We start from the raw sequence: 13999 nt of genomic DNA on the forward strand, positions 1-13999 counted from the left end.
GGAAACCAATGTTCCCGCCTGCCTTGCTGGCCTCTGAGCTTGCAGTTTGAAACATTGTTAAAAATATAGAAGCTAAACAAAACCCCAGAAACCTGCTTTCAGCCAGCCGGATCTCAGAGCTGGAGTTGATACAGTGTTTCGATTATAGAACCCAAACAAACCAGATACCTGCTTTCAGCAGCAGAGGCCTCAGAGCTGGAGCCAGAGCTAAGCTGGCCCAGAATAAAAAAAGAAAGAAAAAAAGGAGCAGTTGGGAGCTTCAGTCACCTGCCAGCCTGAAAACAGCCCTCAGCCCCTCACCCTGACTGGCCAGGCACCCAAGCGGGACCCCCACCCTGAAGGGTGTGCGACCAGCTGCAAACAGCCATCATCCCCTCACCCAGGCTGGCCAGGCACCCCAGTGGGGACCCCCACACTGATCCAGGACACCCTTCAGGGCAAACCAGCTGGCCCCCACCCATGCACAAGGCCTCTATTCTATATAGTAAAAGGGTAATATGTCTCCCAGCACTGGGATCAGCGGAGCTGCGAGGCCTCCCAGCACCTGGATCAGCCGAGAGGCCTCCCGGCACGGGGATCAACGTGACAGGGGGCAGCGCCCAAACCCCCTGATCGCCCTGCGGCTCTGTGTGTGACAGTGTGTGGCGCCCCAACCCCCTGATCGGCCCTGCTCTGTGTGTGACAGGGTGCGGTGCCCCAACCCCCCACCCCCCACGGGCCCTGTTCTGTGTGTGACGGGGTAGAGCAATAACCTCCCCATCGGCCCTGCCCTGAGTGTGAGAGTGGCGGTGCCCCAACCCCCTGATCCGCCCTGCTCTGTGTGTGACAGAGGGCGGTGCCCCAACTCCCCTATCTGCCCTACTCTGTGAGTGACAGGGGAGCTCCACAACCCCCTGATCAGCCATGCTCTGTGCGTGACAGGGTACGGAGCCCCAACCCCCTGATTGGCCCTGCTCTGTGTGTGACAGGGGGTGGTGCCACAACCTCCCCATCGACCCTGAATTGAGTGTGACGGGGGCAGCGCCCCAACCCCCCAATCAGCCCTACCCTGAGTGTGACTGAGGGTGGCTTCGCAACCTCCAGATCCTCCCTGCTCTGTGCATGACAGGGAGCGGCGCCCCAACTCCCCAATTGGCCCTGCTCTGGCCCGACCAGGGGCTGCACCTAGGGATTGGGCCTGCCCTCTGCCACCTGGGAGTAGGCCTAAGCCAGCAAGTCGTTATCTCCCGAGGGGTCCCAGACTGTGAGAGGGCACAGGCTGGTCTGAGGGCCCCCCCTCCGTGCACAAATTTTTGTGCACCGGGCCTCTAGTTATAATATAATAGCAATAAATACTATTGTTATATTCAATAGCATGCAAGAGAAACAAACTGGAGCAGGAATGTGTGAACTAATTTAATTGGGGAGAAAAAGTTAATAATATGAGATGGAACAGAAGATTCACAAATAAAAGTGCAATATAAAAATTTAAATCTGTACTAGAGGCGTGATGAGCAGAATGGATATTGTGGAAAGTTGAATGAGAAACACAGGGGACAATGTGAGATGGTCCCTCTGAAGACAGATGCAAACAAGTAAACCTTGGGATGCGAGATTAAAGACATTGGAAGACAAAACGGAGGTTTGCATGTGTTCCTGCAGAAGCAGCTCAAGCCCTGGCGCACAAGCTATTAGAGAGCAAGAAAGCTTTCCCCAGTCCAAAACACTGCGTAGGAATAAAGGGTCAATAGAATGACACAGACCAGTCAAACTGCAGAAATATCCTAAGTTCACAGCAATAGCAACAAAACCCCCAATTTACAAGACAAAAGCCAGCTTACCTGGCATGGCGCAGCGTTCTGATGGCCCCAGCCTCCCTGAGACGCTCCTCTGAGGACAATGAAAGCACACCTCTTACAATTCTGTAGAACAGATTCTGATACACAGTTTTGATACACAATTGGCATTGTATACAAACCAAATATCTCATTAGCACAGTTATTGCATGAGTAGGGAAAACTAAAACTATTTATAGAAATTTATTGGCTCAGTAAATGCACCACAGCATCTTTCTTACAAAATATATATTTTTTCTTTTCTTAAGAACTTTACATTTTTAAATCCCTCATTTTTTTCTACATCATTTATATTTCACTATAACCAGATTATAACAATAAGCATGAACCTATGCTATTATCTGGTTGTTGTTAACTTTTTTTTTTTTTTTGCTATTAATAGGGCAAGTACAAATGTTCAAATTTATAGTATTGAGCATATAATATTTATTCTTTGAATCAATTTTATAAATTCTTATAATTACCTTACTATGTTGACGTTTATCTACATAATCTTTCTTTTTCCTTTTAATCAGCTTTCTTTTTTAATTTAAATTTAATCTCATTGTCAGCAATAATCTCCAGGTCATCATGCATTCCATTTGCTGGGTGCACTATTTTTTTCTTAATACAACTCCATGTGTTGACTTTCCAGAATACCACCAACATCCCACACTTCCTATGTGGAAACTGGCAGATGCCCTGGCTTGCGACATGCTGGCTGCTGGGCCTGGTACAGTCACTCCTGATGCTTGTCCCAGGTGAGGGGGCGCCTCCCCACAAGGCCCACCTACCATGTCTGCTTCCAGTCTCTCCAGGCTAGTTGTGTTGTCCCTGTCATTTCATTACATCCTAATATATAAAAACCCAGGGTCCATAAAGACCGAAGAGTCCACCCCCCGGCCCTCGGGCTCCATTGATCAGAGGATGGCTAACGGAGAACCGGAGAACCGGCAGCAGGAGAACCGGGCCCCTCAAGCTCCAATGAATCTTTGACCGCACTGACTGGTGAGCGGGTGGAAGGCAGACTGCTTGGTCCCTCCCCCGGCCTGCAGGCTCCCATTGATCAGGGGATGGTTAACAGGGAACTGGAGTGAGTGGCCTGGAGACTGGCAAGCAGCTGGAAGGCAGGCCTCTTGGTCCCTCCTCCTGGCCCTCAGACTCCAATCAATTGGTCGCGAAGGCGGGGCAGAACTGGAGACTGGCTTCCTTAATAGGCCTGTAGGTTCAATCTCCAGAGGAAAGGCCAGGCACCCACGGACCAGTGCCTCCTGCAAAATCCCGACAGCACTGCCGGCCTCCTGGAATACAGCCTTGGGCACTGCGGCCGCTTCCCCTCCCTAGACACTCCACAAGGAAGAAAAGATACCACCAGCAGCACCAGGGGCGACCAGTGGTGACTGACTGCTCTCCCTGTGCTTCCTCCACGTCACTTGAGCCGGCCTCCGCCCACCCCGCACCAGAGGAAGTGTGATCACTGCACACGGAAGGAATGTAGTAAATCAAAAACCTATGACCAAGAGAATGCCGCAGTCAACGTCTGGAGTCCGGCTCAGGAGAATGGAGAGAAGGGAGAATTCCATAAGTTGGCCAATGCCAAGATATTTCTGAGTGACTGTCTGGTGTGTGACAGTTGTGTGATCGCAGAGGAAGGAGCCCAAGATTCTCAACGGAACACCGAGGACTTTTTCCATGTTCTGAACCTTAATAAGAAATGTGATCCTCACAGCACAAGGTGCTGGCAGTGTCTGTGTGTCCTTAATTTCTGCCTTATTTTGCTGCTAACTTCAGCTTCAGTGTCTCTGATGCATCCAGAAGGCTCTGTGGCTTCCTCAAAAGTCTTGGGGTGCATGTCTTTGACATGGAGATAGCTGCGGACTTCAGCATCCCGGGGAGTCAGAAGAATTTGTGTGTCGGTTCTACCAGTACCATGAGGAAGAGCCCTGACTACCCATGCTGACCTCCACCTGCCCCGGCTGGGACCGATATGTAGAGTGTGTGCTGGGTCACCCAATCACCCCCCACCTCTGCACAGCCAAGTCTCCCCAGCAGGTCATGGGCTCTCTGGTGAAGGATTACTTCACCAGATGGCAGAACCTGTCCCCAGACAAGATTTTCCACGTCATGTGGCCCCGTGTTATGACAAGAAACCGGAGGCCCTTTGAGAAGATGTTCCCACAGCTTCACACAGTCCCCAGGGTGCTGCCTGCGTGTTAACCTCAGTGAAACTGTCCAGATAATGGAGCAAAGTGACCTCGCCTCGAACGGCGCTGCCGTGGACACTGTTTGGAGACATGAAGGAGGTGGAGGTGAGGCTCCACGAGGGTGCCAGCTCCGACGGGTACCTGGCACACATCTTAAGGCAGATGGCCAAGGAGCTGTTCAATGAGGATGTGGGCTGCTCACCTACCGCACCCTGAGGAACAAAGCCCTCTAGGAGGTCACCTTGAAAAGGAAGGGGAAGTTCTCCTACGCTTTGAGGCTGCTTACGGCTTTTGGAACATCCAGAAGTGGTCCTGAAGCTACAGAGGGGCAAGTTCCCCTGCCGCTTCGTGGAGGTCCTGGCCGGTGCCGGAGATGCCTAAGCGGCAGGGGCCAGGCCCGGGCGGAGGACGGGCATGCGGACAGGGCGCTGCAGCAGCAGATAGAAGGCATCTACTCTGCCATCCCGGTGTGGGCCCCGGAGACCAGCGCCCATGTGCAGGAGCTGTACCAGGAGTGGCTGGGGCGGGGGGTGGGGGGACTCCCCCTGGGCCCAGGTGGCCCTGCACACCGCCTCACAGGGCCCAGGGCAGCCTGCCAGGACATCAGGTGGTAAAGGTCCAGCAGACGCCCAGCCTGCAGGCCACCTGAAGAGGGGTGTCAGACACGTGAAGGAAAGGCTTAGCATCTCTGTCAGCGCTTTGGTTTTCAGAATTCCTGCTCCCCATCTGTCGGCTCCCTCCCTCTGAGGGGCACTGTCATCGTCACATGGGATCAACTGGAACATTGTATCTCAAGAGGATTGCCCCAATGTACGTATCCTTTTATCCGATGATGAAAAAATCCCAAAGAACAAGAAAGGAGACAGACTGCTGTCCTTTAGGCTTAAAAAGCCCAGAAGTGTCCTGCAAAGAGCTGAAACTTGGTTCTGTCCACCCATCTCAGAGATATTGGATGAGGAAATGGCCTGGTTTGGCCCTGAATTTACCCACTTATGTTACTCTTGAAGGTGTCTTTGCCACAATGTGAATAAACTGCCACCTTTTGGAATAGGGACTCATACAAAAGTCTGCATTCCCAACTTTTCTTGAAACAGATTTATGTTCTGCAGCTGTGGCCACTGTCTTGAAATCAGGTACAGTCGACCAGATCTTGTCGCTCGGAATCAGGTGGAACTGGAGTGGGGCTCCCCTCCCACCCCCATGCCCTTTTACATTCAGGGATTGAGCTGAACACACTTTGGGGGAGGGCTGCCAAGGGTGACAGGTCACAGATGGAAGGATGGAGAATGGAGAGGTGGACACACTGCTCGCTCCCTCCCGGCATGGGGTCAGGCAGATGAAGGCCGGCCAGCCCACCCCACAACTGGGTGAGATAGCGTCTTCTGTGTCCACCTCTCACCCCATGGGCCCGGCCACTCCCCTCAGCTCCGAGCAGCCCTCTGCGTTCCACAACAGCGCACTCTGCCCTCACATGCTGCTCACCATAAATGAGAAGGAAGAGAGCAGTTGGCCCACGGACAACTACACAGAAAGACAGGGCTCACGGCTGGTGAGCGCAGTGGCAGTGGCGGGAGCCTCTCCTCCTCCATGGCAGCACTAAGGAGCAGGGAGCTGAGTGGTAAGGAGCAGTGAGCAGGCAGGCGGTAAGGAATGAGGGGTCCCGGACTGCAAGAGGGATTTCCGACTGTCAGCGTAGGCCCGTTCCCTGGGCCTAAGCCAGCAGGTGGACATCCCCTGAGGGGTTCTGGACTGCGAGAGGGTGCAGGCCAGGCTGAGGGACCCCCCCCCAGTGCACAAATTTCATGCACTGGACCTCTAATGGTTACATAAAATGTGAGAATACATTTGATGGTGACTAATGGTGAGCACATCATCTACACTAATAAAAGAGAAAAATGGTAATTGGCGTACGACGATACCCTTTTCATTGGCTAATCAGGGCTATATGCAAATTAACTGCCAACTATGATTGGCAGTTAACTGCCAACAAGATGGCGGTTAATTTGCATATGTAGGCACAATGCAGGGAGGCGAAAGGGAAAGCAGGAAGAAGCCCCCTGCCACTGACAGTGATTGGAAACCCAGGGGGCAGCTAAGAGCTGGGGGGCAGGGCAAAGGCGGCCCTGGGGCCGCCTTTGCCCTGCCCCCCAGCCATGATCAGAGAATCAGGCGCCTTTGCCGCCCTGGCCAGTGATAGCAGGAAGTAGGGGTGGAGCCAGCGATGGGAGCTGGGCACGGTCGAAGCTGGCAGTCCTGGGAGCTAGGGGTCCCTTGCCTGGGCCTAAAGCAGAGCCCACGATCGCAGGGCCGCTGCAGCTGCAGGTCCCCGCTGCCCGAGCCGGACGCCTCAGCCAGAGGCGTCCTGCAGGGGCAGGGGTGGAGCCTGCAACCACGGGGAGCTGGGGGTCCCCTGCCCAGGCCTGACACCTCTGCCGGAGGCCTCAGGCCTGGTCAAGGGGCCGATCCAGTGATTGGTGATTGGAGGGTGATGAGGGTCAACTCCTCTGGCTGAGGCATCAGGCCTGGGTGGGGGGCTGAGCCGGGGATTGGGGGGATATGATGGTCCCCTTGCCCAGGCCTGAAGCCTGGGTCAGAGGCGTCAGGCTTGGGCGGGGGGTGGAGCAAGCAATCAGAGGGATATGGGGGTCCCCTGCCCAGGCATGATTCCTGGGCCAGAGGCCTCAGGCCTGGGCGGGGGCCAGAGCCTGTGATCGGGGGGAGATGGGGATCCCCTGTCCAAGCCTGACACCTCTGGCGGAGGCGTCAGGCCTGGGCAAGGGGCCGATCAGGTGATCAGAGGGTGATGGAGGTCTACGCCTCTGGCTGAGGCATCAGGCCTGGGCTGGGGGCAGAACCAGTGATGGGGGGAAATGAGGATCCCCTGCCCAGGCCTGACACCTCTGTCAGAAGCGTCAGGCCTGGGCAAGGGGCCGATCCTGCGATTGGAGGGTGATGGGGGTCAACGCCTGAGGGCTCCCAGTATGTGAGAGGGGGCAGGCTGGGCTGGGGGACACTCCCCCCCACACACACACCCAGTGCACGAATTTCGTGCACCGGGCCCCTAGTAATGTATATAAAAGTCAAGTTATTATGTAGTGCACCTAAAACTAATATAATATTGTATGTCAACTATCATTTTAAAAACATAATTTAAAAAATGAATTATCTCTTTCTTTAAAAAAACATAGTGGGTGGTTAATTTAATGAAAATTAAGTTTACTTCTCTGGAAAAAAGACTCAATAAAGGTCATTGATAAGAAGTTCTGCTGGGTAGATTTGGTGTGGGTGAGACGATGGTAAAATATTTGGAAAATATGCCAGCTCCGGGCCAGCTCAGTCCTGAGGTCGCTTTGTACATGTTTTAAAAGTCCTTACTTGTCTCTCTTCTTTGCTCCCCAATTTCTACTGATTTGGAATTTAGGTACGAGTGCTTGATTAATTACATACAGTCTTATTGATGTTTCCCCTTCAGCACTAAGCACATTTCCACATTTATCCCTCACAAGCAATCCACTATAAAATGTTTAATATTAGGATGGAGATTATATGTATTTGAAGATAAATATGTATGACTTCTTATATTCATGTTTTAATTCACATAAGTAACATTGAAATAAAGATCTTAGACTCAGCATAACTTTTTAATTTTTTTAAAGAATTATTTATGTTTCCGGAGCAGTGAGTTAATTGCTTCTAAAAGCTGCATATATTCTATGGTGACACCCAGAGCCTGTTCCTCTTCCCCCTCAGAGAGACAGGCTGTGAGGTGCTCTTCACTCCATGCCTCACAGGGCTGCTCTGAATATCCTCGGACAAGACCCCCAGGAGGCCTGGCTGTGGCTGCTTTTGCTGGAGTGGAAGGTGATGCTGATGCAGGAGTAGGATCACTGTAACATGGGGCATATGCCTTTAATTTCATCAGTTACTAGTCAGGGCCCTTCCAGAATGACTATGACAGTTTACACTTCCTCTCGTTCCAGGGGCCCCATTGCCTCCAGTGCTTGAGAAAACCCAACTTGGTGTTATCTGAATTTTGTCTACTTTTGTGGGTTCACATAGCTACCTCATTGTTCTCTTTAAGTTTATTTAATTACACTGAGTTTAAGTATCCATTAAAGCTTGTTAGCTATCTAGCTCTGTCCAGTGAGTTGCCTCTTCATATTCATTAACTGTTTTTCTATTTGGTTTCCTGACTTATACTTGTTGATTTTTATTAGTTCCTTGAAATATTGAAATATTTTAAATGCTGGTGTCCTTTTGTTAGAAGTTGGTGATATTTTCTCCTTAAATGACATATGTCTTTAATTTGGTCTATGAGTTGTACTAAATTTTAATATGATAATAATTTAAAACCATATCACTTATTTACCTTACATTTTATAACTCCAAAGTTTTTTTTTAAAAAGTAAATTATCTCCCCACCACCCAACTTCAAGGTATAAGAGTTTGGACTTGTTCGGAGCAGCAGAAGTGGTATGTAATTACTATGTGAATGACATCATATGCAGTCCTGGGACCTGGTTAAGAATTCCATGTAACTGTTGACCCTGCCCTGGAACTGGGTCTCGGTCAGAAAGAGGTGACGGACATGAAGTGGAGGAAAGCCAGGAAAAACCCTCACCCATGTTTACAGTCTGGAATCTAAACCCCTGGCTCAGGGCTTCCACACTCCGATGATGTGGGTAATGGCACAGGCACACGCAGCAGCCACACATGAACTGCCCACGAACTGGAGAAGCTGAATGGAGAGCCCAGTGGGTGCTGCGGGAGCTGCACACCTGGTGGTAGCCGGGGCCAACCAGGTAAGCCCGCTGCTGCAGCAGTGTGCGCGGGCTGGCAGAGCACCTGCCTCACAACAACTTCCCAGCAGCAGTGTAGCTGTTATTTTACCTTTCCTTGCAGATCATTTCTTTTGTGACCAACCCTAATGCAGCACCCAGCTGGGAATGAGATTCTGGGAAAGCCACCACATGAGGTTACGTGTGTGTGTGTGTGTGTGTGTGTGTGTGTGTGTGTGTGTGTGTGGTGGGCTGCTGAGTCAGCCCCAACACAATGTCCTGTCCCCAGCAGCCCTGCTCAGCTCCTGTACACTCACACTCATGACCTCTTTTGTGGAGTCAGCCTGCCTCACACTTGGTCTCCCTCTCTTCCTGCTGCCTTCCGTTTTTGTTCTGAGTATTATTGTCTTTTCCAAAGAACACTGCCTTCTCATGATGTGCCCCAACTAGGACAGCTTCAGTTTGGTCATTTTTGCCTCCAGCCATGTTTAAGCTTAAGTTGCTCTGGAAGCCACTTGCTCTTCTTTCTGGTGGCCCAGGGTGTCCATAGAGCTCCCCGCCCACACCGTGTTTCCAATGGAGCAACCTTTTTACTATCAGCCTTCCTCACTGTCCGGCTTTCACATGTGTGTGTAGCAATTGGGACTGCAAGGGTGTGGCTGGTCTTAGCGTTGGTCTCTAATGGCACATCTTTGTCCTTGATCTTTCTAATTCTTTCCTCGCTGCCCTTTGAGTCTTGGGCTTCTCTTATTCATTTTTGGAGGCAGTTTCCATTTGAACTGATGACTGAACTTTCTATAAGAATTTTAGTGTCTCCACTGTCTAGGTTAAAGTTGTACATTCCTGCCATAGTTACGATTTTTGTCTTTTTGATATTTAAATGCAGCCTTGCTTTGGCACTTCTTTCAACTTTATCAGAAGTCATTTCAAATTATTGCTACTTTCTGCCAGTAAAATAGTATCATCTGCGTATCCTAAGTTATCGCTGTTTCTTCCACCAGTTTTCACTCCTTCCTCTGAGTCTAGTCCAGTTTTTGTCTGATATGTTCTGCATACAGATGAAACAAATAGGGAGGTAAAGTGCACCTTTGTCTGGCACCTTTGCCTCTCGGAAACCATCCTGTCTCTCCATATTCTGTCCTGACGTGGCTTTCTGCCCGCAGTGCAGGTCATGTGCCAGAACACTGCCTGGTGATCAGGAAGTTACTGGCAGTTCCCATGTTCTTGCTACTTGAAGTGCAGATCAAGGACCAGCAGAATCTGTACCACCTGGGAGCTTGTTACAAAACTAAAAGGAGATATAATTTTATTGGGTTTTATTTGAAGCTTTAAATATAAGCTTAATATAAATTTAAATGTTTATATTATACATTATTCTCCCCATGATATATCAATTTCCCATGAACTTCTAGTCATCATTCTTCTCCCCTCTTAATTGGCTATAGCACTGCTTAGATATGCATTACTTTTTCTAGATACAAACTCAAATCATAGAGTTGACCTATAAAAATATATGTATTTATGCTCTATTTGGTTTTGAACTGTTCTTACATAATGCCACTTGATATTATTTAGCTTATTTAATTTTGCATTTTAATGTTGGTGTTTTTTGGTATGTTCAAATTTAATCAGAGTGTTCCTCCTCTTTACTTTTTTATTTATATCTCTGATGTTCTTTAATAAGATTCTTTTAAAAATCCATAAATATGCTATGGATTCCATGTTATGTTAATTCTTACACAGTTATAGCTCTGTAATGTAAAGTTTCATCTCTGTAAAGTAAATCTACTTTCTTAGCTGTTAAAGTTGATGTAGAGGTACCCTGCATTTTTCTGAGTTTGTGTCTGACATTGTTAGTGAACTGCTATACTAGTAAATGCTCACACTTTTCTGTAGTTAGAGTTTCCGTATGAGTGATCATAGTTTCTGTTCATAACTAAAGTTGTAATATACTTTTCAGTGTTCCACCACTATGCTTTCATTATTTTACAGTCTTTGTTATGCTCCCTAGAACTATTTTAATAATAGTGTAATAGTGAGCATCTTTCATTTAGTCTCAGGTCTAACCCACAACCTAGGTATGTGCCCATAAATCAAACCCTCAACCTTTTTGGTGTGTGGGATGATGCTCCAACCAACTAAGCCACCTGGTCAGGGCGAAAGTTACTTTTAAAAATTGATTTAATTACCTAATGCCCCTGCAAAAATCTCTTCAAGAGATTCCTGAAGCTCTTAGGATACAATATGGACTCCTTTATTTTTAATATTTCCTACCACTCCACCCAGTGCATGTCCTTTATGTTTTCCTGGCACTTGGCCCGATGGATTTTGCTTCTGCTTTCCCATCTCTCCCTGGCGGGGAGTGTAAGGCTCATGATGCAACGACCAGGTTTGGTTGTTTTCTAAGAATTTCTCTGCCCAGCATCTTCTCAACGTGATGAGATGAATCAACTAAAATATAGGAGACAGACATTTTGACCAAAAGAGTTACTCAGTTAGAATGAAAGAAGAAGAATTTGACCTAAAGAAGTGTGGAGCACACATACTTCCGACTACACCCAGGGGTTGGAGGGAGGCAAAGGGTGCTTATGGGCGCTCTGTAAAGAGAGACATTGAGTCATTGTAAGCATTTAAAGGGGGAATCTGATAGAGGACCGCTACTGAATGCTTCATTTAGAGTATTTTCCGAATGTAAGATGGAATCTTTCCCTTATTTTCTGTTTATTATAAAGAAAAGGGGGGAAGGGATTTTTTCTAAAAGTTGATATAATATTTTCTTACATTTGAAGTGAATAGACTTTATTTTTAAAGAAGAAAAACAACCAGCAAATCCGGGGAAGATTTGAGGTGGAACACGGGCGCTGCAGAGATCCCGTGCCACCAAGGTGAACACGGGCCCCGGTGATGGGATGACCACAGACCACTCCGAATATTTGATTTTTAAGGGTGTAGTGAAAAAGAAAAGACTATTTCAAAAGTCTCTCTGAGAGGGTATCTGAGACAGTAGGAAAACTGTCTCAGATGAATTCTTTTTCTGAAGCACAGGACACATTGTTTCAGGATTTTCAAACTGTTTTCCAGACAGGTTGAGTTACTTTAGGGATTTTGCAAATAATCAGGTATATACTAGACAATAACATTTTAACTGCCCGGGGAGAGCATTTACCACCTTGATGTGTTTTATTGAATAGAGTTGAAAAGAAAAGAATCTTGCTGCTGAAAGCATTTGAAAAATCTAGGTCCTGGATGCTCTCCCCAGGCCATCTGAGCAGGGGCAGAGCCCGGGATGGAGCAGGCATCCTGAAACAGTTGAGTAATTAAGTGAATTCAGGAAGTATGGGCTTGCGTTACACAGATTATTTACCTCCGGAATTTTAATATGCTTGTTTGGTGAAAATTCAGGAGAGGAACCATAGTATGCTGTCATCTTTAACTAAGATAACAGTTGTATGTGCGTTTGTTTTATTTATTTTTTGCGGGGCACCAATCTGCATTAGTCAGACAGTGAGTTCCTTATACTAACCTACACAATAGTAATTATAGTATCAGATCTATTGAATGTATTATATTTTTAAGCACTGAATGCTTAGCAAATATTTAATTTTCATGGTAAAAGATGGTATCGTTTTCTGTTTTTTGTTTTTTTTAAAATGAGGCCTAAAGATACAGTGGGGCCTTGACTTACGAGTGTCCTGACTAACGAGTTTTTTGAGATACCAGCTGTCTCGGCCAATTTTTTGCATTGAGTTGACAGAGTAATTTGAGTTAACGAGCTCTTTAAGGAGCTCAGTCTCTGAATGAATTAAACTCGTAAGTCAAGGCCCCACTGTATTATAGAGTGTGCCTAAAGTTATAAAGTGATAGAGTAAGTCACCAGCCTTTGAACCCCAACTTACTTGACTATTATTGTAAATTCAGTATATTGTTTATTTTGGTTTCTTCAAAATCTGGAATTGGCCCACAGTTCCCTCAGCTCCCGGCCTGGCCCATGGACTTTCAGCTCCTCATTTATTGGACAGGTATTAGCACCTCATCGGGACAGCCCCTGATGGAGCATACCTATATATATAAAACCCTAATAAGTAAATAGGCCAAACGGCGGAACAACTGAACAACCAGTCGCTATGATGTGCACTGACCACCAGGGGGTGGGCATGGAACATGGCGGGCGTCAGCAGCAGCCGGTCCTGGAGCCACGGCTCTCACCCCCTGCCAGCGCCTGGCACCAGTAACAATTGCTCTGCACCATCAGCAGTGCGAGCTGTGGCTGCCGCCCCGATTGCCCCTGAGGGCTTCTCCACCTCCCCCTGCTCCTAAGGGGAGATTGGGGCAGCAGCCGTTGCTTGCACCTGCTGCTGGCACTGACCCCAATCGTTTTGCACCATCAGTGGGCACGAGTGGGGCCAGCATCATCATCACATGAGAGCGGTGGCAGCAGGAGTGGGGCTGTGGCAGACAGGGGTCTGGGGGCCACAAGGGAGGGGCCAGGTGGGGGCACGGAGGATAGGCTGAGTCCCACCTGCCCCTGTGCCCACTGCAACCTCATGGCCCACAGTTCCTTTCAAGGGGCACGAATTCGTGCACTGCGCCCCTAGTTGAATAGATAAAACTAGCATGTTTCTAACTCTGAAATGTCAACTTCTCTGAATTTTCACAATACATTTGCATCTTGGTTTCCTAAATTATTTTCCTTTTCTATTCTTAAGTTATTCTTCCTTTCAAAAGTCTTATCTATCTAAGCCAGTTTCTTGTTTTTTTTTTTTGTTTTTTTTTTAACCTTTTATCTTTTGAGTCTCCAACATTTTACTTTCGGTTTTCAAAAGTAATTAACTGTTTCTATTTCATTCTGTGTCCCCATGTTCTTGTGGGAGGTGGAAGGAGGCTCTTTGAATGAAAAAAAAAGACCAAAATCATATGTTTGTAAAGTAAAAATAAAACCAGGACAATTATTTCTAAATGATTATATTTTCACTAGTGGCCTGGTGCACGAAATTTGTGCATGGGGTGGGGGGGGGACAATGTGTTCCTCAGCCTGGCCTGCACCCTCTCCAATTTGGGACCCCTCGAAGGATGTCCTACTCCCTGTTTACAGGGATCAGGCCTAAACCAGCAGTCGGACACCCCTCTCGCAATCCGGGACTGCTGGCTCCTAACCACTCGCCTGCCTGTCTGCCTGCCTGATTGCCTCTAACCACTCTGCCTG

At 48.1% G+C, this 13999-nt stretch overlaps 1 pseudogene; it reads left to right on the forward strand.

Annotated features, from left to right (window-relative positions):
• Positions 1-13999, forward strand: part of LOC132213851 (nuclear prelamin A recognition factor-like) — a 37697-nt pseudogene that overhangs the window by 18254 nt on the left and 5444 nt on the right.

This window comes from Myotis daubentonii, chromosome 12 (genome assembly GCF_963259705.1).
Source record: "Myotis daubentonii chromosome 12, mMyoDau2.1, whole genome shotgun sequence".
NCBI classification, from domain to species: domain Eukaryota; kingdom Metazoa; phylum Chordata; class Mammalia; order Chiroptera; family Vespertilionidae; genus Myotis; species Myotis daubentonii.